Below are 27,266 nucleotides of genomic sequence, written 5' to 3'. Positions count from 1 at the left end.
CCCTGTTCTGCTCCTTCAGCTTATGCTGGAACCACACCCTGTGGGTCTAAGTAGGCGCCACGCCTCGTGCCTGGCCCAGCCCAGGGCTAGAACTCACGACCCCGAGATCAGGACCTGAGGTGAGGTCAGGAGTTGATGCTTAACTGACAGAGCCAGCAGGGGGCCGAGAACCACACTGCTTTATCCTGTGTCTCTGTGACATCGTTCGAAATAGGAAAGTGCTGCGCCCCACTCTGTCCTGCTTTTCCAATACTGATTTGCTGTCCGGGGTCATTTGTGGGGGCTGACAGATGTTAGGGTTTTTTTTTTTTTCCTACTTCTAGGATCTACCACCATGATTTTGATAGGAATGACATTGAAACCGAGGGTGGCTTCAGGAACTGTGGACATTTTCACAAGAGGAGGCTTCCACCCCACGAGCCCAGGACGGCCTCCCAGAGCCTGGTATGGCTCAGTGCACAAGTCTTGTGCTCCTTTTGTTCAGTCTCATTATTTAGTCTCTGTGATGCTCCTGAAAAGGGAGTCACGTCCTTCATTTCGTTCCTGAGTGCTCATTGTCAGGACGCAGCAAGGCTACTGAGCTCTGTAGGTTCAGTTGGTGTCCCATGAATTTACTGAATTCAATCATTAGTTCTAACAGGTTTTGGTGGGGGCTCTCGGGTTTCCTGTTTCTAGCACCGCGTCTTCAACAAATAGGGACAGTGTGACGTCCCCCTTCCAGGAGTGGAACCTTTGCTGTTTCCTGTCTGTTGACTACATTAGGACTTCCAGCACTGAGAGGGGACCTCCTTGGCTTGTTCCTGCTCTTAGGGGAGACGATTTCAGGTTTTCACCCTTGAAGAGGATGTCAGCTGCTGGCCTTCCTAGCGGAACTTTATTCTGTTGATAGACATTTCCTCAAAACCCACTAGGCTTTTGATGTTGTACTTTGTCAAATGCTTTTTCTGCAACTCTTGAGAGGATCGTATGCTTTTTGTCCTTTCTCTCGTTTTTCTTTTTTTAAAGATTTTATTTATATATTCTTGAGAGACATACAGAGAGAGCGGCAGAGAGAGAAAGGCAGAGACACGGGCAGAGGGAGAAGGCAGCTCCGTGTAGGGAACCCGACGTGGGACTCAATCCCGGGACTCCAGGATCACGCCCTGGGCTGAAGGCAGGCGTTAAACCGCTGAACCACCCGGGGCTGCCCCATGTCCTTTCTCTGGTTAATGTGATGGATCCTGCTGACTGATGGACAGAGGGGCCGTGGGTAGGACATGGGCAATGAAGATGAACGATAGTAACAGCTATAAGCATCTGGATCGTAAATAAAATAAGTCACAGAAATTTAGAAAGTACAGCCTAGGGAATGGAGTCAGTACTGTTGTGACAACTTTGTACGGGGACAGACGGTGACGCCGCTTCTCGTGGGGGGAGCTGAATAAGGCACAGAATTGTCAAGTCACTAGTTGTAGCCCTGAAACTACTGTCACGTTGTGTGTTGACTGTACTTCAATAAATATCAAGGAAAAGGGGTTTCTGGTAGGACTCCCGGTGGGTCAGTGAAAGGCATTTACACGGTCGTTACACACACGAAGGCACCTCTGCAGAGGGGATAAAGATGCTCACGTGTCCTCATGTTAATTTTTAGAAGATTTACTTGAGACAGGGTGCAGCAGGGAGGGGCAGAGGGAGAGGGGGAACCTGGAGCGGACTCCTCACCCAACGGAGCCCGAGCCCCACGCGAGGCTCCACGCCACAACCTCAAGATCCTGACCTGAGCCAAACTAAAGAGTCGACGTGGAACCGACTGAACCACGCAAGAGCCCCTCGAATGTTAAGTGCAACCCCATGCTGTGAACTCTGGGGGTCGGGGGGACATCTGTGACCCCCAGTCTACCTAGAATGGTGGGAGGCCTGCAGGGCCCAAGGACGGGAACTGAGGATGTGGGAGGGTGCCTGCATCCCCCTCCCGCCTGGCGTGGGGACAGGACCCTCCCCGGGACCCTCCGCCTTCAGGGTGAAGGGCTAAGTGCTGATTGGACCCCGCCTGCCCACAGTCATGATGCGGGACCCCACTGTGGGCGGAACTGTGCCGCCCCGGGTTCCACCGCTGCATGGCGCTCACTGTGTGTCTGCAGAGCTTCGGAAGCACTCGAGCTCTGGATCTGGCTCACAGCGACCGGACTCTCCAGCTCTCCCCAGTAGCTCAGTACTCCCACTCTCCTCAGTACCCCCACTCTCCCCAGTACCCCCACTCTCCCCAGTACTCCCACTCTCCCCAGTACCCCAACTCTCCCACTCTCTCCAGTACCCCAGTACTCCCACTCTCCCCAGTACCCCAACTTTCCCACTCTCCCCAGTACCCGGTGCATAAAGAGGAGGCGCTCACACAGCCACAGGTCACAGGTGAGTGGCCGCTGATGCCTGCTCCCTGGGGGCCACTCTGGGGCCTGTGGGTCTGGGTGGGGGCGCTGGCCTCCCGGGCTGGGGTCCAAAACACCCCGACCCCAATGAGATGACCGTGAGCAGCTCCTGCAGCCCTTCCACAGCCCCATGGGGTGAGGGCGGCCCCCTAAGGCCCTGTCCAGGGAAGGAGGCTGCAGTCAGAGACCGGCAGCTCCCCAGAACCCCCGCTCCCCTGTAAGGCCTGTGCTATGCAGGGAGACCCAATACATGACCTTTCCAGCTCGTCCTAGATGCATGGACCCCGACAGGGATGACACCCCCCCCCCCCACCATGTGGTGAGGGGAGGACAGTCAGGGCCTGCTGGGTCCCCCTGGCCGGTGAGCAGGCTTGTTCTTCACGCACTGGAATGTGGGCGGAGTCCCTGGTGCTCCCCCCAGACCCCCCCTCAGGATATTCACACATCCTTGCCCTCAGGGTGGGGAGTGTGGTCACACTCTTGCTGGCATCAGGTTTTAATTTTGATGAAGTCCAGTCCGTTGCTTTCTCCCCTCGGTCGTTGTGTTTGTGGAATCTCAGAGAAACCTTCGACCTCCCCTGGGCTGGGAGCATCAGATCTGCATTCGCCAGAGCCTCCTGGGTCCTCCGCCCGTGTGCTCCTGATACCGGGGTGGGAGCGCTCTGTGATCCCAGCATGATGGCGTGTCCTGGGACAGTGGCTGGGAAGGTGGACTGTAGGTGGGCGAGCAAAAGACAGGCAGTGAGGGCCCGTGTGTGATGTTCCAGCCCAGCCTGTGCCCCTCAGGGCTATGGGGTTGTCTCCGGCTCCAGTCAGACGGACGGGGACCTGCCCAAGGGGAGCACCCGGACGCATGTGTCCTCGGAAGGTATTCATGCGCCGTCATTCATGGATGTGTTTGGATTGCAGCACCGTACAGGAGGACTCAGAGAACCTACTGGCCTTGCAAAGGGCCAATATCGTGGCCCAGTACCATCAGGTGAGGCCCAGAAGGGACCATAGACAATACACACTCACGATAGGGGAGACCATACGATCAGAGCCAAGGATGAGTCAGGTCAGCCCAGACAAGGACCATAGTCACCAGGAACAAGTGAGACCCTGAGGATGGTCCTGGTGTCACTAGCAACTAAGGGTCCATTCTGGATCCTAGTCATTGGTAGCTGAGGAGCCCAGTCACCAGGTATGGTGAGGCCCAGGTGGGGACCACAGTCACCAGGTCCAGATGAAGTCCATAGCTACCATATCCAGGTGAGGCCGGGGTGGGGACCAGAGTCACCAGGTCCACGTGAGGTGAAGGTGGAAACCATAGTCACCAGGTCCAGGTGAATCCAAGGTGGGGACTACAGTCGCCAGGTCCACATGAGGCCCGGATGGGGACCAGAGTCACTAGGCTCAGGTGAGGCCCAGTTGGGGACTAGAGTCACCAGGTCTGGCTGAGGCCCAGGTGGGAACCACAGTCACCAGGTCCAAGTGAGGCCCAGGTGGGAACCGCCTTGATAGAAATGCGAACTCTTCTCACTGTAGCATTCCAGCTATTCTCTCTTTAAATCTCAGGCCGAATTCATAGGTTTTCAGGATGATTTGAAAGTTAGCTAGGTCATTTGGTGGGGACAGGTGACTTGGGGACCCTACTCTTCGGCTGTCTTGCCCCTCTGACAGGGACATATTTTTAGCAGTGTACACTAAAGTCTGTTAATTAAAAGTTGGTATTAATTTGTGCAAACAAATTCTGTAGGCTTCAAGCAACTGTGAATCACACATATCCACACTGGCTAGAAAATTTCGTTAAGTTTCTAGATCATTTTCATTATGTGAGCGGTTTCTTTCCAAAACTAATTACCAAAGGAAGTAGGGCAATAGGACAAGAGAAATAGCCAAACAACATGAGAAAAAAGAAACAGACAAAAAAATGCTAAGCATTTTTCTCGTGATGAGAGAAATCCTGATCGAGTAAGCTTTTTTCACCCTGCCCTGAGATAAACCAATTCCCTGACTCAGATGTTTCAGGAGAGAACTGGTTCCAGTAAATCGTGACTGCCTCTGGCACTTGGTTCCCATAGCTGTGGATGTGGCCTCAGACAAGCTCGGTGGTTTCCAGGCTGCACCTGGAGGGCTCTTAACATGCACCTTAGGGGCAGTCTGGGATCCATACCCTACAGCTTTTAATTGATAGGTACACCAACTCGCATAAAACTTTGCTAGAAAGAAGTCAACTTGTGTGTTTTAAAAGAATTGAAAATGGGCAGCCTGGGTGCCTCAGCCGTTTAGCACTGCCTTCTTCCCAGGGCGTGATCCTGGAGAACCAGGATGGAGTCCCACTTCGGGCTCCCTGCATAGAGCCTGCCTCTCCCTCTGCCTGTGTCTCTGCCTCTCTGCCTCTCTGCCTCTCTCTCTCTCTCTCTCTCTCTCTCTCGCTCTCTCTCTCTCTCCCTCTCATGAATAAATAAATAAAATATATTTTTAACAAGTATATTGCAGGGCAGCCCCAGTGGCTCAGCGATTTAACACTGCCTTCAGCCCAGTGTGGGATGCTGGAGATGCAGGATGGAGTCCCACGTCAGGCTCCCTGCATGGAGCCTGCTTCTCCCTCTGTCTCTGCCTCTCTCTCTCCCTCTGTCTCGCTCTCTCAAATAATAAATAAATAAACAAATAAATAATAAATAAGAAAATGTATATTGCAGCTATATTGGTATTTGCTATATTAATAAAGTGTGTTGTTTTTACATTTATGGTGACTGGACCTAGCAAGTCTTTACATCAACAGCCATCACTTCTAGTCCTCACGACAGTGTTGCGGGACAGGCGGTATTATTTCCTTTTTATAGATGAAATGGATGACCTCGAGCACATGCGGTTCCTTCCCTTTCTTTTATCTGTTCAGAATATACAAGCTATAAGTGAGTAAATTGTAAGAAACCCACTTCCGGGATCAACACCTCTACTTTCCTCACATGATTTTAATATTTTTCTCAATTCTGAACTCCTTATCTATCTTACTACTCCTTTTCAAATAACTTAGGATATGTTTTCCCAGGACTTGTTCAGAGAACTAGTTCCCTAAGTATGAATCAGTGACCTGAAACAGACCCAGCATACACAGATTCTCCTATTTATTCAACACCCATCCGTTTCCAAAAGAATTCTATTTGGCCTTCTATATGGCAGGTACAGAGACAGGCTCCATCCCCACCGGGTTTCGATCTATGTCCCAGAGGACTACCTGTAGTCTTAATGCTGATTTCTGAGGGCAAAACAAGCAAGTCCACAGTTCTCCTTCATACTTCCTCAGCAGACTCTTGGGTTCTCTCCACAGAGTTGAACTGTTACCGAGTCATTGATTGTGTAGGTCAGGCACAGAGCAGCATTGCCATCCAAAACAAAAAGGAGGAAAAAGGAGTTTGGAAGTAATTGGGTCTCACAAATCGTGGGGAGGGCACATTGAAACTGTGACAATGTTTCTTAGTGCACCTTTTCTCAGAGCCACATCTCTCCTGTTCTTGACTGAGGGACAGGAGAGTCTAGGTAGGGAGAAATAGGTAGGGGGCTACAGATTCAGGCTCACAAAGATCCTAAGGATGCTGAGATGTAAGGAAACCAGAAATAAAGAAACAAATGAGACCACCCTGTTCCAGGTATGGATAGAGAGGGTCTTTTTTAGGACAGTCCTCTGTGCCCAACAAAGAATAACCAGACTCTAAAAAGAAGTAAACCGTTAAAGATGTTATCACTACTCCTTACTCAAACCAAGACATCCCAAGAATGAGAAGGCCACAAGCTCCCTGATCAGTTCTAAATGAAAAACTGTCAGTGGAGGCCCATGTGGGCAACCCAGCCTGGGCCCTTCCCACTCCTGAGAGCTTTCTCGGTATCCTTGCTTAATAAACTCCTGTCGCTTTACTTACTCTTCTTTGTCCACCAGATTCATTCTTCGACTCCATGAGACAAGAACCTGACTTTCTCACTTCATTCCGCCTGCTGCACTTCTCTTACCCAAGCTCCCTGGGAAATTACTTCATTGGCTTAATCCCATCTCACCCTCCTCCTGCCTCATATCCTTTGGATTCTTCACCACCAAAGGCCAACGAACCAAGATATGCAGGGAGGGAGAGAAGACCCAGGTGACAGGGGGAACTAAGGCCAAAGAAATATAGATTAAAATTACATCTGCTGTTTTAAAAAAGAGATTTTGTTTATTTACTCATGAGAGACACACACAGAGAGAGAGAGAGAGAGAGAGAGAGAAAGAAAGAGGGGTAGAGACAGAGACAAAGGGAGAAGCAGGCTCCCTGCGGGTAGCCCAATGTGGGACCCCATCCTAGGACCCCAGGATCATGCCCTGAGCCAAAGGCAGATGCTCAACCACTGAGCCACCCAGGCATCCCTACCATTACATTTCCTAACAAACTTGCAGTCCATAAACAAATACTTGAAACCCACAGAGTGGGACATTCTTCAAAGAATTCACAGCTGCCTGAATGTTAATGCTTTGCTAGAGGCCAAAAGCAACATTTGCTGATAGCCAGACCTCCAGGATCCTGCAAATCTTTCACCTGTGAAAATCCTTTTGAAAACTTCTTTTATCTCTAGAGTCCCCACCCCACACGGCAACTTTAAAGTTTATAACCAAGGCTCCTCATGATCCTCATGAAGCTCTTCAGGCCCAGGGGTCCTGTCCCCATACTTTAATAAAAACACCTTTTTGCATGGAAAATGTCTCAAGGATTCTCTCTTGACCACTGGCGCCTGGCCCACAGTACATCACAGGTACATCTCTGAGTTAATGGCATCGGCACATCAGGAAAGTACAGAAGATTTTTGCCTATCTTCTTGCATGACACATTCCGGAGGGGGACATTCCCGTCTGTTCGATCTGGGTTTCTCTCTTCCTGGGATATATAGCTAGCTAGCTAGGTAGATGATAGAGTGATAGATCCACTGATAGATCGATCCCAGGAACATGAATAGATGTTTATATAAACAAACATATAAACATAAATCTATGTTTCCACTTAATATATTTATTATTTAATGTATTACTGATAATATAATAATTATTATCTATAAACAGAACTATAGATTTATATTTAAATATGCAAAATAAATATTTCTATATCTAATCTCTATACGTCCATATATAGATCTCCCTATAGAGATAGAGACAAAATGGTTAGAAATAGATGTGTGCAGAAAGAGAGAGAAATAGATATAGACCTACAAATATGCAGAGGATCTGCTTTCAAATTCTATCCAACGACCTCTCCTCACAGGCACAGGCAAACGCACACACACACATACTCAAGAGCCTTCTGGTATGTGGCCATGACAGGAAATAACACCCCTTGAGATGCCATCTCTTCTCCAACTTAAAGGTGCCAGCCGTTTCTCCAAAGAAGACCTACACAGAGCGAGCAAGCAAGCACATGAAAAACTGCTCCACGTCACTTTTCATCAGGGAAATAGAAATCAAAACCACAATGAGATACCACCTCACACCAGTGAGAATGGGGGAAATTAACAAGACGGGAAACGACAAATGTGGGAGAGGATGTGGAGAAAGTGGAACACTCTTGCATTGTTGGAGGGAATGTGAACTGGAGCAGCCACTCTGGAAAACAGTGTGGAGGTTCCTCAGAAAACTGGAAATGGAGCTATACTACAACCCACCAATTGCACTGCTGGGTATTTACCCCAAAGACACAGATGTAGTGCAATGACTGGACACTTGCACCCCAATGTTCACAACGGCAATGTTAATAGCCAAACTGTGGAAGGAGCCTTGATGTCCTTCAACAGATGAATGGATAAAGAAGATGTGGTCTGGGGATCCCTGGGTGGCGCAGCGGTTTGGCACCTGCCTTTGGCCCAGGGCAGGATCCTGGAGACCCGGGATCGAATCCCACGTCGGGCTCCTGGTGCATGGAGCCTGCTTCTCCCTCTGCCTATGTCTCTGCCTCTCTCTCTGTGGGTGTGTGTGACTATCATAAATAAAAATTTTTTAAAAATTTAAAAAAAATTAAAAAAAAAGAAGATGTGGTCTATATATACAATGTATTATTATTTAGCCATCTGCAAGGATGAATACCTACCATTTTCATGGACATGGAACTGGAGGGTATTATGCTGAATAAAATAAGCCACGTGGAGAAAGAATTATCATATGGTTTCACTCTTATGTCGAATGTAAGAAACAGTGAAGAGGATCATAAGGGAGGGGAGGGAAACTGAGTGGAGAAAATTGAGAGAGGCAGTGTTGTCCCCAAGATTGCTAATCCGAGAAACCACCGAGGAGCGACACCGATGCCAACACACGAGGGTTTATTTACAAGCTCGAGCTTGGGTCCAAGTGTACCCGACACAGGGGAGCAGGGACTTGGACCCCGAGACTAAGAGGCGTAGCAGCTTTATAGGGGCCAGTGGCCCATGGGATACGCAGAAAGTTGCACAGTCATGTCGGTCCACACACAAGTGGCCGATTGAATTACATCTTACCCTATAGTATCCATTTGAGCTGGCCTATTACTTTGCTCGGAATTGGTGCACAGTTTTGGTGGGCACAAAGCAGGGTTACATGGTTATGAGCTGATTTCAGATTAGGGTGTGCCCAGCGGCTTGACTAGGGTGGGGCAGTGCCATAAGCAATAAGCAGGTTATGTGGGGGTCACACAGCAGGTGGCAGGTGTAGCACAAAATGGAATCAGTACTGCTCTGCTTGTCCAGGGATAGGGGATTTTTGTTAAATTTCCTGGGTCTCACAGAAGATAAACTATGAGAGACTCCTAACTCAGGGAAACAAAGGATTGCGGAAGGGGAGGTGGGTGGGAGGATAGTGTAACTGGGGGACGGACATTAAGGAGGGCAAGTGATGTGATGAACACTGGGTATTATACTACGTGTTGACAAATTGAATTTAAATTAACATTTTTTTAAATTTAAATTTAAATTAAAAAAGGGTACTGGACGGCTCTGCCGTCCTCAGCAATTCATTTATGAAATGACCTTCATTAGATCATAAAAAGTTACGAATGTGAATGGAAAATGACCTGAAACTCCTTCCCAGTTCAAATAATTAAGTATTCTGAGAAGCAAATCAAAGTTCCAGAATGGAAAAATGCAAAAAACGAGGGAGAGGGAGAAAGAGAAATGAATTCACTTTTTGTGATATTTATTAGTGATGGTCCAATAATGACAAATCTGTGATTGTCATTAAAAACAAAGAGTTAATGAACGGTATGGAGACCAATACCCTCAACTAACAGCTTATAAGGAAACTGAGAAGACACGAGAAGTAATGCACACTGCTCAGGGTCACACGGGTGGCAAGGCGCAAAGCCAAGACTCGATTCTGGTCCAGAGTTCTTTAAACGACCACAACACGTTAACGTCACAGCTTCAGGCTCATCTAGAATTAGAGTCACTTTAGCTCAATAAAACATTCAACCAAAGTAGTCTTTCTTCTGCCAGATAGTTACATTTCATGAAGCACCCTAAAAGGGATTCGAATTAGGTCTCCATGTGCGCCATCAGAATACTGCCTGATGAATTAATTAAACAAAGGTATTCCCCGAAAAAAACCTCAGCCGTGAGACCTTGCCTACCCTTTCACTTTCCCAGTCTTCATGCTTCTATATCTAATTGCCTATATTTTCAGAGAAGCCAACCTTACTCAGATTAAGTTAGTCCAAGCCGAGAACTAAGTGCCAGGTTTAATATTTTTAAAACTCCATTTAAAAATAGTTAAACAGAGAATTTCAAATGGCAAACACTGATATTTACATCATCTACTCTTATAACTAACAGAAGGGGTAATCCTGAAACCTAGATGCAGTCGTACCTTTATATGAAAGTATAAAAGCAGAAAGAGTAACCCCAAATTGTCTATTTCACAAATGCCTATCTAAACTAGTTATGTTCAATGGTGTCTGTCTTGATGCAACAATCTCTAGGAAGACCTTCTTCAGACCTAGCTCTACCACCAATAAGCGTGTGAACTTGGACAATCCAATCCTCCAGAACTCTCAGTTTCTTTCCTGTGCCTCAGAGGAGAGGACCAGAGCTGATGATCCCTCAGTTCCCTCTCAGACCTGAAATGCTGCTGTGGGGTCCTAAACACTCTATACTCAGCACAAAAAGATGGGGGAATCTTATATATACTCAAATGCTAAACTATAAAACTAACTCTGAGCATAGATCCTGAGTATTTTAGGGTTCTCTCCTATGGCGATAGAAAATCCCCAAATCTATATCCCTTTCTATCACAAGCGGTGGGTATATGGGTCCAAGCCACTAGAAATAATAAATATGTGTATCAGAACAGCCATCTGCCCTCATGCTCACTGCTTTTCAAAGCAAAGCCCTCAAAGAACTCCATTATTATTTTCTGAGGGTACCGGTTAACATGTAGAATCCTAACCTGCCCCTTCCTTTAACCTAAAAAAAATTAAAATGTTGGCTGGCCATATTAACAAGCTCTCCAGGTTATTCTCTTGCACACTAACATTTGAGAACCACTGGCTAGGCACCAAGGAGAAGTGATTTACCTTAAAATAGCAAAATTTGAAATCCCATGTCCTTTCCTATTTTCAGATCATAATAAATAAAGAAATGAAACAGTGAAGAGAGAGGGAAGGAGGCAAAGATAAGGATGGGGACAGAAACAAAGTGCCAGTCAAAAATGATATTTACATAAAGTTTGTCTTTCAAAAATTTAGGAACAGACAAGAGACTCCATACTCATGGAAATATGTTAAAGGCACACAGGTGTGTACTGAAAGAGCTCCCGTGGCCAGAGAGGAGACAATATAAGCAACAAAATAAGTAGTGTTGGATAATAACCCAAAGCATAAAATGAATATCCAAGAATCTATACTAATATTAAAAATTGTAAAAGAAAGAAAGAGGGGCACCTGGGTGGCTCAGTCAGTTAAGCTTCTGCCTTAGGCTCAGATCATGATCCAGGTCCCAAGGCAGGCTCCCTGTTCAGCAGGGAACCTGCTCCTCCCTCTCCCTCTGCCCCTCTCGCTCATGCTTTTTCTCTCCTCTCTCTCTCAAATAAATAAATAACATCTGTGAAAAAGAAACAAACACACACACACACAGAAGAAAGAGAAATCTCCCATGTAGAAGAATTTCAAACAATTTGTGCAGACATTCCACCCTCAAGTGGATGAGCATTGCTTCCCACTCTTATGTGTGGAATACACATAGTAACTTCCTTCTACAAAATATGTTATGAAAAAGTTAAAATAAATAATAATAATAATAATCACTTTACTATGGAGAAAGCTGACAAACACTACCTCAGCAAGATGATCAGATCGATACCGAGACTGATAAATCATGTTGATAGTATCTATCCTTTATATGATATAATAAAGATGGCAGTATATCTCTGTATATAATCCACAATCACCGTTCAATCATGAGATAAACGACAGACATGTCCCAACTGAGGGAGATTTTACAAAATACTCTACTTCTCAAGGTGTTCAACAACAACAAGGAAAGGCTGAAAAACTGTCACAATCCAGAGGAGCCTAAGAAAACATGAGGACAAGTGTAATGTGATGTGAGGGATGGGAACTTAGCAAAAACTAAGGAAATCTGAATAAAGTATGTATGGTCTTTGGTTAATGCAAATATTTTACTATTGATTCATTAGCTAATATTTGTACCGTACTAATATAAGATATCGATAATTGGAGACATCGAGTGCGAGTGCATGAGAATTCTCTGTACTGTCTTCTCAATTTCCCTGTAAATCTTTGTTTTTTTTTCTAATAAATAAGATTAATTTTGAAAATTGACTTAAATGAATCAGGCTCCAAGTGTGAAGACACTTTAAGAATAGTTTAATTAATTTTTGCCTTATTCTTAAACAGTGCCTTCGATGAGAACAAAGTAAGAATTTTATATCAGAAGGAAAGAAAAACACTTAGGAACACGTATAATGCCTCCTCAACCTGAAAAGCAGGAAAGGATAATAAATAGCAAAAATCAGATAAAAATACTTCTTTTATATTAGACACCATATTGCAAGTGCATTTAAAATTAGCAATGCATAACATTTATTTCCTTGACATTTGTCTTCCAAGGAGTTCACAATGCTTCAGTGTCAGTTAAAAAAGGATTCGTGTGAAATTTTTATTGAACCAGATTTACTTTATTTTGATTTTATTCAGTTCCTTCCTAATCACTGAGCCTTTTAGTTAGAGCTTTCAACTATAGCAAATGCCTTAGAAGGCCAATTTTTAAGTTGCTATTGTAATACCCTAATTGAATCACGCATCGTTTTCCTTCACTCAGATATGGCACACAGTAGGCCCCTGATAAAATACTGAATGAGTGAATGGATAAAATTGCTTTTTATCATTTCATTCAGCAATTTCATTCTTATCTTGGTCCATTTCATGTTCTAATGTTTATCAACATCAACTCAAGAAGGTTAGGGATCCAGTAATTTATTAAGTATTTGGTGCATACCTACTATGTGCAAGGTGCTAGGAATACCAAGTTAACCAGACATAGATGCAGTGCCTATCTCCCTCCAGGCCATGCTGGTGGGAGAGACGGATACTAACCAAAAAGTGACAGAAAGACAACTAGACAAGATTATAGTAGCCAATACAAAGGTAAATATACAGCTTACTACAAGTACATATATAAGAAGGCTTAGTCTAACTGGCGCCTCAGAGAAGATAACCAGAAGAAGCAACATATATATTAAGACATAGAGAAAGGAGAAGGTAAGTGGTGGAAGGAGAATATTATGAGGAAAAGGAAGGTTTCTGCCTCTGAATTGTAGGGCTCGGGGCAAGTCCCTTGAGCTTAGGCTCTGAACCTTCTTCTTTCTCTGCAAAACTGTGACAGTAATAATGCCTGTGCCATAGAGCTCTAGTGAGTAAAGAGTTGGACTTTATTTGTACATTACCTAGGACGTTAGTAAGTACTTAATAAACATTTTCTGGTGGCCATAACAGCCTGGAGTCAGGCTTCCTGAGTTCGAATCCACTTAACTAGCTGTTTGACCTTGGACAAGATGTTTTCTTCCTATCCTTTAGTTGGCCCATCAAGATAACAGTACCTGCCCATAGGGTTGTTGGAGGATCCCAGGAGTTCTTTTATGTGAAGCATGACACAATTCTTGGCACATAATATGTGCCATATGAATGTTAACTTATATTAGCAATAAAGAAATCCTACAACAGTCCAATGAGGTGTTTAGAAATTATTCTATAGCTTTTAAGGCAATTGAAATTCAAAAAGAACCGAAGTGACTGTCCGTGTTTACTTAGCTAACCAGTTCCATTTTCTGAAACCCAAACACACAATTTCTGATTCTAACCTCACTCCAAGAGGCCTCCTCAAGCCCAAGGAAAAATTGCCTTCTTGGGATCTCAGGGAAGAATCCTTCACATAATAATATGACCATTGGTAATAATGTCTCTCAGTTCTTTCCAAATCCATAAAGATGCATTTCCTGATGAGTGACTGAGCTGTGAAGAAAGAGATGAGAAACCCTCATCCCTCTGAATTACTTGTGTCAGAATATTTTAACCATAGTACTACGGAGAGTAAATTATCCTTATTAACAGGAAATACGTCTCAGATTGGAATCTGAGCAATCAGATGGGCAGAGAAAAAATGCTTGGACTGGCTCTTCATCTTTTAAAGACAAAGGAGAGCTTTTCTATGTACAAAGTCAAGATAGCCTTAGGGAATAAGAGTCTGAAGCATGGAATCCCACTGCACAGCCAGGACGCCCGCGCTCCAGGTCTTCCTGATCCCAAATCCCTGGGCCTGTCCCCCAACACACGCTGACAAGCTGAGGTCATTTGCAATTGCTCTCTTAGGAGCTCCGGGGAAGGGGGAAGGAGCTAGATAGGATGGGACGGGACGTGTGGAGGCCGAGAAAATTAAGGCCATTCCACTTTAAGTTCAGGGTTAGCACACGTCCAGCCATCCCACAACCCGGCGAAGAAGACCTGAAATTTGCATTAATTCAGTCACAGCAGAAAAACAAAAGTTTACAGCTTAATGTCTTAGAAAACCCCGCATTAGCTTAAGAACTGAGCCCAGGCCAAGGGCAGGAAGCCCCTATTAGAATGAGAAAAGAGCTCAATGCCCTTGAAGGCCCCAGAGCAAAATGTAAACAGAACTTGAGGAATTGATCCAGCCCTTCTTTTTTTTTTTTTATTTTAATTTTTATTTATTTATGGATTTGTTTATTTATGATAGTCACAGACAGAGAGAGAGACAGACAGAGAGAGAGAGAGAGAGAGAGAGAGAGGGGCAGAGACAGAAGCAGGCTCCATGCACCAGGAGCCTGATGCGGGATTCGATCCCGGGTGTCCAGGATTGCGCCCTGGGCCAAAGGCAGGCGCTAAAACGCTGTGCCACCCAGGGATCCCTGTTCCAGCCCTTCTGGAGGTCCCCGAGACCAGCCCTTAAAACTAAGCTAAAACCCACCTCGGGGTCGAAGTCCCTGCTCCGCTGTGTCGGGCAAACTTGGACACAAGCTCCAGCTTGTAAATAAACCCTCGTGCGTTTGCATCAGTGTCGGCTTCTGGGTGGTTTCTTGGATTCGCAATCTTGGGCACAACAGTCTGAGATAAAGAAACAAAACCAAAAGAAGCTCAGACGCAGGCAGAGTGAACGCAGGATTCTGAGAGAAGCGGCGGAGACCCGGGGGCTTGGGGGCTCTTCTGTGGAAGCCCCTGCAGACTGGGGGTGGGGGGGGCGGGATGCTCAGCCCCAGAGCCAGAGGACTCAGCGTCCCCACCCATATCCCGCCCATCAGCGCCAAGTATCAGAGAGCACCACAGCACCGCCCACTGGAGGCCATAGGCGCTGACGCCCACCCCGCCTCTGACTCCACAGGTGCATCTCCCAGGCAGATGCTCATCTGACAATTAGCTCCATGGCCCATCCCCAGACCCCGCACAGACCACTCACTGACACCAAGTGGTCAGACCACGGAGGCTGCAGAGCTTCAGCTCTCCCTGGAAAGTAGGGTCTAACTTCCTTTGTACTTTGGGCTTTATTTTCATTTCTTTACTTTGATTCTTTTTTATTAATTGCTTTCTTTTAATTTTTTATCTCATTATTTTTTCCAGAAAAAAAGAAGGAAGAAAAAGAAAAACCAAGAAAAACAATAACAACTGCCCTCCCAAAAAAAAAAAAGCCCCACCAGATTCCTTGGCCTGCTTGTTAAAAGATTCTAAATCCCAAAATAAGAAACACAATTAAAGTAACATGAAAGTAAAAATAAGAAATATATAAGGTACATATATTAAAAAAAAACCACTCTCTAACCCTATCTCTTACCCTTTTCCAAAACCGTACCCTGACCCTGACTCTGACCTAACCCCAACCATAACCCTTAACGAAACACTAACCCTAACACTACCCCAAACCCCTATCCTAATCCGAACCCTTGCCCTAACCCTAAACCTAGCCCTAACTTTAACCCTAACCCCTAACCCTAACCCCAACCCTAACTCACACCCTAACCCCTAACCCTAACTGCAAACCTAAACCCAAACCTAACTCTAGCCATAACCCTAACCCCAACTCCTAACCTCCTGCCCTAATCCCTAAAGCCTAAACCCTTACCCTAACTCTAAACCCTGTCCCTAACCCTAAACCCTATGCCTAATCCCTAACCCCCATCCTAACTCCTAACCACTGACCCTTACAATTATCCCTCACCCTAACCTCTAATCTGTAACCATAAGCATAAACACTAACCTCTAACATCTAATGAAACCTAACCACCAACTGTTTCCCCTCCCCTGACCCTACCATTCATTCTATCCATTCACTTACCCTGTGGTTCTGAGGAGGAGTCCCTTCTGATGTGGACGTGGCCCCCAACGGCGCCTCCAGAGTCCTCTAGGGAGTCCTGAGGAAGCCGGGCTCCTGTGAGTGCGGACGCGGCCTCATGTTTTCCTGAGTCATCGTCAGCGGGTCCTGAGGACGCCGGGTCTCCTGTCACTGTGGACAAGTCTCACATCCTCTGGAAGCCTCGCAGCAGGTCCTCAGGAGGCCGGAGGCTCCTGTCAGCCTGGACATGGCCCCATGGCCCCCCGGAACCTCACCGTGGGTCCTGAGGATGCTGTAGGCTCCTTTCAGCATAGACGCAGCCCCATATGTCCCAAAGCCAAAGTGCAGGTCCTGAGGAGAACGGGGGTCCTGTCAGTGTTGACGTGGCCCCACATTTTCCTCAAGCCTCACCATAAGACCTGAGGAGGCTGGGGGCTCCTGTCGGCATGGACGTGGCCCCAAATCCTCCCAAACCTTCACAGTGGGTCCTGAGGAGGTCGGAGACTCCTGTCAGTGTGGATGCGGCACCCACATCTTTCTTAGGCCTCACCGCAGGCCCTGACAAGGCTGGGGGTCTTCTGTCCGCATGGACGCATCCCCATTTTCCGGAAGTCTACACCGGGGGTCCTGAGGAAGTCAGCGTCTGGTTGTGTGGATGTGGCCCCACGTCCTCCCAAAACGTCACCCTGTGTTCTGAGGAAGCCGGGGGTCCTGTCACCGTGGATGCAGCCCCCAGGTTCCAGAAGCCTCAACTTTTATCTGAGGGGCCTGGGAGCTCCTGCCAGAGTGGACGCGGCACCACATCTTCCTGAAGCCTCCCTGCGGTTCCTGAGGTGGCCCAGGGGCTGCTGTCTGCGTGGATGTTGGCCCACATCTTCCTGAAGCCTCACCGCGGGTCCTAAGGAGACCACGGTTCCTGTCAGCGTGATTGCTGCCCAATATCCCCCTGAAGCCTCACTGCAGGTCCTGAGGAGGCTGCAGCTCATCAGCGTGGACGCGTCCCCACATCGTCCTCAGGCCTCCCCAGCACAGGCGGGCTCCTGTTTGTGCAGGCGGATGAGACCTACTGCGCATGCGGGCTCCCTGTGCGGGACCTGGGCTCAGGCGCCCCCTGTGGGACGCTCAGGCGCTGCAGGAGGCCTTGCAGGAGGCGGCCTGCCTGCGCCGAGGCCGCACCTGCCTCCTTCCAGGCTCCAGCTGAGGCCTGTTAGCTTCGGAAACGTCTCACTGAAACGGAGCCCAACACCCGGCTTCCCCAGAAATACTTAAGGCCCCTGAGAAGAAGAGCTGAAATTTACATTACCTTTTAACTAGCAGGCCAAAATAAACTGCTGTTTCTTTGGGGGGGGAGGGCAGTTGTTATTGGTTTTCTTGGTTTTTCTTTTTCTTTTTCTTCCTTCTTTCTTTTCTGGAAAAAATAATGAGATGGAGAAATTCACCTCCATAAAATAACATGAGGTAGTACTCAGAGCCAGGAAGTGCATCAATACGCATATAGGATGTCTAACTAGAGTTAAAAACAATGATTATAAAGATAGCAGCTGGGCTGGAAAAAGAGCACAGGAGAAAACTAGAGAATCCCTTACCGTAGAAATAAAAGAACTAAAATCTAGTCAGGCCAACGTTAAAAATGCTATAACTGAGATGCAGTCCCAAGAAAGGTTATGGACCACAGAGGGAGACTGAGGGAACTCAGCCACTTATTAAAACAATAACATTCATATCATCGGAGACTCAGAAGAAAAGGGCGCAGAAGTTTTATTTGAACGAATTATGTAAACTTCTATAACCTGAGGAAGGACACAGACACTGAAATCGAGAGACAGAGAACTCCCAATAAATTCAACAGAAGCTGACCATCACCCAGGCACATCCGAGTCAAAGTCACAAAATACACAGACGAGAAAAGAATCCTGAAAGCAGTGGAGGTGGGGCTTTGGGGGGGGGTAGTCCTTACCTACAAGGGAGGATGAATCAGTTTGCAGCAGATCTGTTCACAAACTTGGCAAGCCAGAAGGAAGTTGGAAGGAAATATTCAATATGCTGAATGGAAAAAGTATGCAGCCAAGAATTCTTTCTTCTGTTTTTTTAAGAATAATCATGAAAACTTATTTAATCTCACAAGGAAGAAATTAAAAATTTCTGAACAAAAAATGCCATTTTCCTCAATCGTAATAGCAAAAATTTATTGTTTTTAATTTTTTTTAATTGGAGTTCAATTTGTAAGAATTCTTTCTTCAGCAAGGCTGTCATTCAGCATAGAAGGAGAGATAAAGAGTTTCCCAGACAGGCAAAAAATAAAGGAGTTCATGACCACTAAACCAGTCCAGTAAGGAATTTTAAGAGGGACTCTTCTAGTGGGGGAAAAAAAGAGACCAAAAGCAACAAAGACTAGAAAGGACCAGAGAACGTCACCAAAAACACCAACTCTACTGGTAACACAAAGGCACTAAGTTTATATCTTTCAGTAATCACTCTGAATGCTGATAGACTAAATGCTCCAATCAAAAGATATAGGGTATCACAGTGGCTTAAAAAACATGATCCGGGATGCCTGGGTGGCTCAGGGGTTGAGCATCTGCTTTGGCTCGTGTCATGATCCCGGGGTCCCGGGGGATCAAGTCCCACATCAGGCTCCCTGAATGGAGCCTCATTTTCCCTCTGCCTATACCTCTGCCTCTCTGTGTCTCTCATGAATACATAAATAAAATCTTTACAAAAGAAAAAAGATAAAAAGATGAGAAAGGACCCAAATAAAATCACAAATGAGAAAAGAGAAATAACAACCAATACTAGAAAAAAAAGAACTAACACTAGAGAAATACACATGATTATAAGAGAACATTATGAAAAATTATATGCCAGCAACCTACAACCTGGAAGAAATAGATCAATTCCTTCCTAGAAATATATAACATAGCAAAAATGGAAAAGGAAGAAATAAGAAACTTGAACAGACAGATAACCAGCAAAGAAATTGAATTAGCAATCAAAAATCTCCCAACAGGAGATGCTTAGATCAATAGAACAGAATGGAAAACCGAAACAAGATACAAACCTATAACTCTATGATCGCTTAATCTTCAACAAAGCAGGAAAGAATATCCAACGGCAAAAAGACAGTCTCTTCAACAAATCCTAATCCTGACCCCAGGATAATAACAAATTGTGTTGGGAAAACCGGGCAGCCACATGCAGAAGAATGAAACTGGACCACTTTCTTACACCATGTATATAAAAAATAAATTCAAAATAGATTAAAGACCTAAATGTGAGACCTTTTCTCACAGAGAAAAGGAAAGCCCCTGCTGACTGGGGGGCGGGATGCTCAGCCCCAGAGCCAGAGGACCAAACCGCATCACGCCCTCCAGCGCTGAGTATCAGATAGCAGCACAGCGCCGCCCGCTGGAGGCCAGAGGCGCTGACGCCCACGCTGCCTCTGACTCCACAGGTGCATCTCCCAGGCACATGCGCATCTGACAATCAGCCCCATGGCCCATCCCCAGACCCCGCACAGACCACTCGCTGACAATGTGAGACCTTTTCTCACATTTAGAAAAGAAGAAAAGATAGGCAGCAATGTCTTTGACATTGGCCATTGGATCTTCTTTCTAGATATGCCTCTGAGGCGAGGGAAACCAAAGCAAAAATACTATTGGGACTTCATCAAATTGAAAAGCATCCGCAAAGTGAAGGAAACAACCACAGCTAAAAGGCAACATACAAAATGAGAGGAGATATTTGTAAACAACACATCCAATAAAGAGTTAGTATCCAAAATATATAAAGCAAATATAAATCTCAGCAACCTAAAGACAAATTATCCAATTGCAGATGGGCAGAAGACATGAATGGACTTTGTCTCTGACAGGACATCCAGATGGCCGCCAGACACACGGAAAGACACTCAGCGTCACCCATCATCAGGGAAATGCAAACCAAAACCACAATGAGATGTCACCTGACAGCCGTCAGAATGGCTAAAATTAACAACACAAGAAACAACAGGTGTTGGTGAGGCTATGGAGAAGGGGGAGCCCCCTTACACTCCTGGTGGGCATGTGAACAGGTGCAGCCACTGTGGAAAACAGTGTGGAGGGTCCTCAAGAAGTTAAAAATAGAGCTACCCTACGATTCCAAAATTGCACAGCTAGGTATTTACCCCGAGGATACAAAAGTAGTTTAGTAGATTCGAAGAAGGACACGCAGCCCACTGTTTGTAGCAGCGTTATCAACAACAGCCAAACTGTGCATACAGCCCAGATGTCCATCAACAGATGAATGGGCAGAGACGATGTGGTAAATATACACACTGCAACATCACTCGGTCATCAGAAGGGATGAAATGAAGCCATTTACAATGACGTGGGAGAAGTGGAAAGGACTTATGCTAAATGAACTCATTCAGTCAGAGAAAGACAGTTACCAAATACCATACAATTGCATTCACATGTGAATTTTAAGAAACCAAACAAAGGGGCGGAGGGGGTGGATGAGAGAAGCAAACCAAGAAACACACTCTTAACCACAGAGAATAAACTAATAAATACCAGAGGAAGGTGAGGGGGATGGGGAATCAGGGGATGGGGATAGTGGAGGGCACCTGTGACCAGTACCAGGCGTTGTATCCAAGGGTTGAATCACTATGTGGTAGACCTGAAACTATATCATACTGTGTTTACAAAGAGGATTACAAGTAAAACTCTAAAATAATAATTGGTAGTATTGATGAAATATGTGCGCACAAGAGATAAAATCAGAAAGGCAACTGAAAATCCACATAAAGAGTATTTAGAGCCACAAGTCCCCTCCTTAGCTCAGCTCAGGAGAAGCCTGCTATGTCTTTTCTGACCCCAGCAGAAGCCTGGATTTTGATGCTCTGGGGAGGCCACTGACTTGGTGGAATCAGGCTATCTTTGAACCCAAAACCTCAATAGAGTGCATAAAACTAAACTGCCCAAGATACTACGAGTCCCAGTGCAGGCACATGCCAAGACCCAAACTCTAACCATACACAGACTTAACCCTAACCCTACGCTTAAGCTTAATGTTAACCTAACCCTTGAACAAGACCTATCACTAATCAAAAACCAAACACAAACCCCAAGACTGAAACACATTCACTGAATCTTCCTGCCAACCCTCACCCTAACTCCTAAACCTAACCTTAACTTAATGTACTCAAATGCTATTCCTAATCTTAGATTCCTAATCTTTACCCTAACCCTAACCCTCTAATACTAATGCTATCTCATACCCCAAACTGTACCCTAACCCGTACCCTAAAACTAACTCCTAAGCCACTCCCTAACCCTATCTCTTACCCTTTACCAAAACCGTACCCTGACCCTGACCCTGACCTAACCCCAACCATAACCCCTAACTAAACACTAACCCTAACACTACCCCAAAACCCTATCCTAATCCGAACCCTTGCCCTAACCCTAAACCTAGCCCTAACTTTAACCCTAACCCCTAACCCTAACCCCAACCCTAACTCACACCCTAACCCCTAACCCTAACTGCAAACCTAAGCCCAACCCTAACTCTAACCATAACCCTAACCCCAACTCCTAACCTCCTGCCCTAATCCCTAAAGCCTAAACCCTTACCCTAACTCTAAACCCTGTCCCTAACCCTAAACCCTATGCCTAATCCCTAACCCCCATCCTAACTCCTAACCACTGACCCTTACAATTATCCCTCACCCTAACCTCTAATCCGTAACCATAAGCATAAACACTAACCCCTAACATCTAATGAAACCTAACCACAAACTGTCTCCCCTCCCCTGACCCTACCATTCATTCTACCCATTCACTTACCCTGTGGTTCTGAGGAGTCCCTTCTGATGTGGACGTGGCCCCCAACGGCGCCTCCAGAGTCCTCTAGGGGGTCCTGAGGAAGCCGGGCTCCTGTGAGTGCAGACGCGGCCTCACGTGTTCCTGAGTCATAGTCAGTGGGGTCCTGAGGACACCGGGTCTCCTGTCACTGTGGACTAGATCTCACATCCTCTGGAAGCCTCACAGCAGGTCCTCAGGAGGCCGGAGGCTCCTGTCAGCCTGGACATGGCCCCACGTCCCCCCGGAAACTCACCGCGGGTCCTGAGGAGGCTGTAGACTCCTATCAGCATAGACGCAGCCCCATATGTCCCAAAGCCAAAGTGCAGGTCCTGAGGAGGACGGGGGTCCTGTCAGTGTTGACGTGGCCCCACATTTTCCTCAAGCCTCACCATAAGACCTGAGGAGGCTGGGGGCTCCTGTCGGCATGAACGTGGCCCCAAATCTTCCCAAACCTTCACAGTGGGTCCTGAGGAGGTCGGAGACTCCTGTCAGTGTGGATGCGGCACCCAAATCTTTCTTAGGCCTCACCTCAGGCCCTGACAAGGCTGGGGTCTTCTGTCCGCATGGACGCATTCCCATTTTCCCGAAGTCTACACCGGGGGTCCTGAGGAAGTCAGCGTCTGGTTGTGTGGATGTGGCCCCACGTCCTCCCAAAACGTCACCCTGTGTTCTGAGGAAGCCGGGGTTCCTGTCACCGTGGAAGTGGCCCCCAGGTTCCAGAAGCCTCAACTTATGTCCTCAGGGGCCTGGGAGCTCCTGCCAGAGTGGACGCGGCACCACATCTTCCTGAAGCCTCCCCGCGGTTCCTGAGGCGGCCCAGGGGCTCCTGTCTGCGTGGATGTTGGCCCACATCTTCCTGAAGCCTCACCGCGGGTCCTGAGGAGACCGGGGCTCCTGACAGCATGAACGTGGCCCAATGTCCTCCTGAAGCCTCACTGCAGGTCCTGAGGAGGCTGCGGCTCATCAGCGTGGACGCGACCCCACCTCCTCCTCAGGCCTCCCAAGCACAGGCTGGCTCCTGTTAGTGCAAGCGGACGAGGCTTACTGCGCATGCGTGATCCTTGGGCGGGGTCTGGGGTCGGGCGCCCCCTGCGGGACGCTTAGGCACTGCAAGAGGCCGTGCAGGAGGCGGTGTACCTGCGCCCGGGGCCACACCTGCCTCCTTCCAGGCTCCAGCTGAGGCCTGTGAGCTTCGGAAACGTCTCACTGAAACGGAGCCCAACACCCGGCTTTCTCAGAAATACTTAAGGACGATGAATTGGAGCCCACAGGACGCAAAATGAAATGTGGACCAGACTTTTACCACGTCCTACGAAACCCACTCAACCTTCTTCCACTGTGGGTGGGACCGCGGGCTGGTGCAGCCACCCTGGAAACAGTGTGGAGGCTCCTCAGGAAGTTACAAATAGAGCCGCCCTGCGACCAGCAGGTGCTCGGCCTGGAGCTCACTCCGAAGATACAGATGCAGTGAGACTCCGGGACAACTGCACCCCAATGTCCACAGCAGGCGGGTCCACAGTAGCCACACTGTGAGAGGAGCCTCGGTGCTTTCAGACAGATGATGGATAAAGAGGATGGGAGATAGATGATGGTAATAGATGATAGATAGATAGATGATAGGAATGTTACTCAGCTATCAAAGAGAAGGAAATCTTGCCATTTGCAATGACGTGGATAGAACTAGAGGGATCATGTTAAGTGAAATCAGTCAGTCAGGAAAGAAAATGACCCTATGGTGTCATTCATAGGTGAAATTAAAGAAGCAAAGCAGATGGACATCTGTGAAGGGAAGGAAAAACAAATAAGATGAAAACAGAGATGGAGGAAAAAGAGACTCAATCACAGGAAACAAACTGAGGGTTGATGGAGGGGAGGGAAGTGGAGGGACAGGGTAACTGGTAGACGGGCATGAAGGAGGGCACGTGATGTCATGAGCACTGGTGTTATCTCCAACTGGTGAATCCCTGAAGTCTATCTCTGAAAGTATAATACACTATACTGTTAATTAATTGGGTTTAAATTAAATTAAGTTTAAAAAAATCAGTTGACTGTATCAGAGTGCATTTTCTTCCAGGCTCTATATTCTGCTCCTTCAGCAATGCCAGAACCACACCCCTGTGGGTTTGGTTTGTTTAAGTAGGCTCCATGCCTCGTCCACAGCCCAGCACAGGCCTAGTACTTATGACCCCAAGATCAAGACCAGGGGTGAGGTCAAGAGTCAGATGCTTAACCAACGGAGCCAGCCAGGGGCCCAAGAACCACACTGCTTTATCCTGTGTCTCTGTGACATCGTTTGAAATAAGAAAGTGCTGCGTCCAGCTCTGTCCTGCTTCTCCAACACTGATTTGCTGTCCAGGGTCATTTGTGGGGGCGGACAAATGTTAGGAGTGCTTTTTCTATTTCTAAAATTGGCCACCATGATTTTGATAGGAATGACATTGGAACTGCGGGTGGCTTCTGGAACTGTTGACATTTTAACAAGATGAAGGCTCTGACCCCACGAGCCCAGGATGTCCTCCCAAAGTCTTGTAATTTTCAGTGTACAAGTCTTGCAGTCCCTTGGTTCAGTCTATTTTGTTTTTTGGATGCTCCTGATAAGGGAGTCATGTCCTGAATTTCCTTCCTGAGTGCTCATTGTCGGGACACAGCAAGGCTACTGATCTCTGTTCATTTTGTGTCCCACAACGTTAAGGAATTCACTCATTAGTTCTAACAGTTTTTGGTGGAGTCTGTCGGGTTTCCTGTTTCTAATACCACGTCTTCAGCAAATAGGGACAGTGTGATGTCCCCCTTCCAGGTGTGGAACCTTTTCTGTTTCCTGTCTGTTGACTACGATAGGACTTCCAGTGCTGAGAGGGGACTTCCTTGGCTTGTTCCTGCTCTTAGGGGAGACGATTTCAAGTTTTCACCCTTGAGGATGATGTCAGCTACGGGCCTTCCTACACGGCCTTTATTCTGTTGATATACGTTTCCTCAAAACCCACCATGCCGAAAAAAAAATAAAAAAATAAAAAACCCACTATCCTTTTTTTTAAAATAATAAATTTATTTTTTATTGGTGTTCACTTTGCCAACATACAGAATAACACCCAGTGCTCATCCCGTCAAGTGCCCATCTCAGTGCCCGTCACCCATTCACCCCCACCCCCCGCTGTCCTCCCCTTCCACCACCCCTAGTTCATTTCCCAGAGTTAGGAGTCTTTATGTTCTGTTTCCCTTTCTGATATTTCCCACACATTTCTTCTCCCTTCCCTTATATTCCCTTTTACTACTCACTATGCTTTTTATGTTGTATTTTGTCAAATGCTTTTTCTGCAACTCTTGAGAGGATCGTATGCCTTGGTCCTTTCTCTTGTTTTTGTTTTTAAGATTTTATTTATTTACCCATGAGAGTCATTTTGTTCCAGGTGAGGCCAGAAAGAGACCACAGGAACCAGGTCCAGGAAAGCCCCATATGGGAACCAGAGCCACCAGATCCAGGTGACACCCAGGTGGGGACCACAGTCACAAGGTCCAGGTGAGGCCCAGGTGGCAACACGATTCACCAAGTCCAGGTGAGACCCAGGTGGGGACCACAGTCACAAGGTCCAGGTGAGGAACAGGTAAGGACCAGATTCACCAGGTCCAAGTGAAGCCCAGGGGGGGACCAGAGTCAAAAGGTAAAGGTGAGGTCCAGAGGGGGACCAGAGTAACCAGTTTAGTTTGAGGCCCAGAGTGGGACCAGAGGTCCCCGGTCAAAGTGAGGCCCAGGTGTGGAATAGAGTATCCAGGTCCCAATGATGCCTATGTGAGCACCAGAGTCACTAGGGCCATGCAAGGCCCAATGGGGATCAGAATCACCAGGTCCTGGTAAGGCATAGAAGGAGACCACAGTCACCAGTATCAGGTGAGCCCCATGTGGGAATCAGAGCCACTATATCCAGCTGAGTCCCAGGTCCACGTGAGGCCCACATGAGGACCAGAATCATCAGGTCGAATTGAGGCATAGCTGGAGACAAGAGTCACCAGGTCTAGGTGAGGCCTAGGTGGGGACAAGATTCACCAGGTCTGAGTTAGGTCAAAGTGGGGACGAGAGTCACCAGGTCCAGGTGAGGCCAAATTGAGGACCAGAGTCACCAGATCCAGGTGAGGTCCATGTTGGAAAGAGAGTCACCAGGTCCAGGAGAGGTCCAGGTGGGGACCAGAGTCACCAGGCCCAGGTGAGGACCAGACTCACCAGGCACACGTGAGGCCCAGGTGGAGACCAGAATCACCAGGTATAGGGGAGGCCCTTGAAAGAACCAGAGTCAACAGTTCGAGGTGAGGCGCAGGTGGCAACCAGAGTCAGAAGGTCCAAATCAGGCTAAAGTGGGGTTCACAGTCACCAGGTCAGGGTGAGACCCAGAGGGGGACCAGAGTCACCTGGTCCAGGTGAGGCTCAGTTGTGGAACACAGTAACCGGGTCCCAATTATGCCCAGTTGAGGACCAGAGTTAACAGGGCCAGGTGAGGCCCAGATGGGGATCAGAGTCACCAGGTCCAAGTGAGGCCCAGGTGGGGACCACAGTCACCAGATCCAGGGTAGTCTCAGGTGCAGACCAGAATCACCAGGTCCAGGTGGGGCCCAGGTAAGGACCAGAGTTACCAGGTCGAGGTGAGTCCCAGGTGGGGAACACAATAACCATGTTCCAATGATGCCCACCTCAGGACCAGAGTCACCAGGTCCACTTGAGGACCAAGTGGGGACCAGATTCACCAGGTCCAGGGGAGGCCCAGGTGGACACCAGAGTTACCAGTTAAAGGTGAGTCTAGAAGGACAGCACGGTCACCAGGTCTAGGTGTGGTCCATGTGAGAACCAGATCACCAGGTACAGGTGAGGCCCAGGTGGGAACCAGAATCAGCAGGTCCAGGTAAGGCCAAGGTGGGGACCACAGTCACCAGGTCCAGGTGAAACCAAGCTGAGGACCAGAATCACCAAATCCAGGTGAGGCCAGGGGGTAGGGGGACTGGAGTCACCAGGCACAGGAGAGGCTACAAGAACAGCAGGGACACCAGGTCCAGGTGTGGTTCATGTGGAAACCAGAGTCACCAGGTCCAGGTGAAGCCCAGGTGAGGACCAAATTAAATGTTCCAGAGTCTCACTTGGGAAACAGACTAAACATATCCTGATGATGCCCAGGTGAGTACAAGAGTCACCAGATCCAGGTTAGGTGCA

The 27,266-nt window shown here is 47.3% G+C and overlaps 1 long non-coding RNA gene across 1 annotated transcript; it reads right to left on the bottom strand.

The window, feature by feature from the left end:
* Nucleotides 1-1,619: 1,619 nt before the first annotated feature.
* Nucleotides 1,620-17,303, bottom strand: LOC140599684 (uncharacterized). The gene is made up of 3 exons (XR_012002616.1): nt 16,233-17,303; nt 14,874-15,010; nt 1,620-3,118 (listed from the first exon to the last, which is right to left on the bottom strand). It is a non-coding gene; the product is annotated as an uncharacterized lncRNA (long non-coding RNA).
* Between the last annotated feature and the right edge of the window lie 9,963 nt (nt 17,304-27,266).

Source organism: Vulpes vulpes, chromosome 7 (genome assembly GCF_048418805.1).
Source record: "Vulpes vulpes isolate BD-2025 chromosome 7, VulVul3, whole genome shotgun sequence".
Lineage (NCBI taxonomy): Eukaryota > Metazoa > Chordata > Mammalia > Carnivora > Canidae > Vulpes > Vulpes vulpes.
The sequence above is the reverse complement of the archived record's forward strand: the minus strand, read 5'-3'. Positions and strand labels throughout refer to the sequence as shown.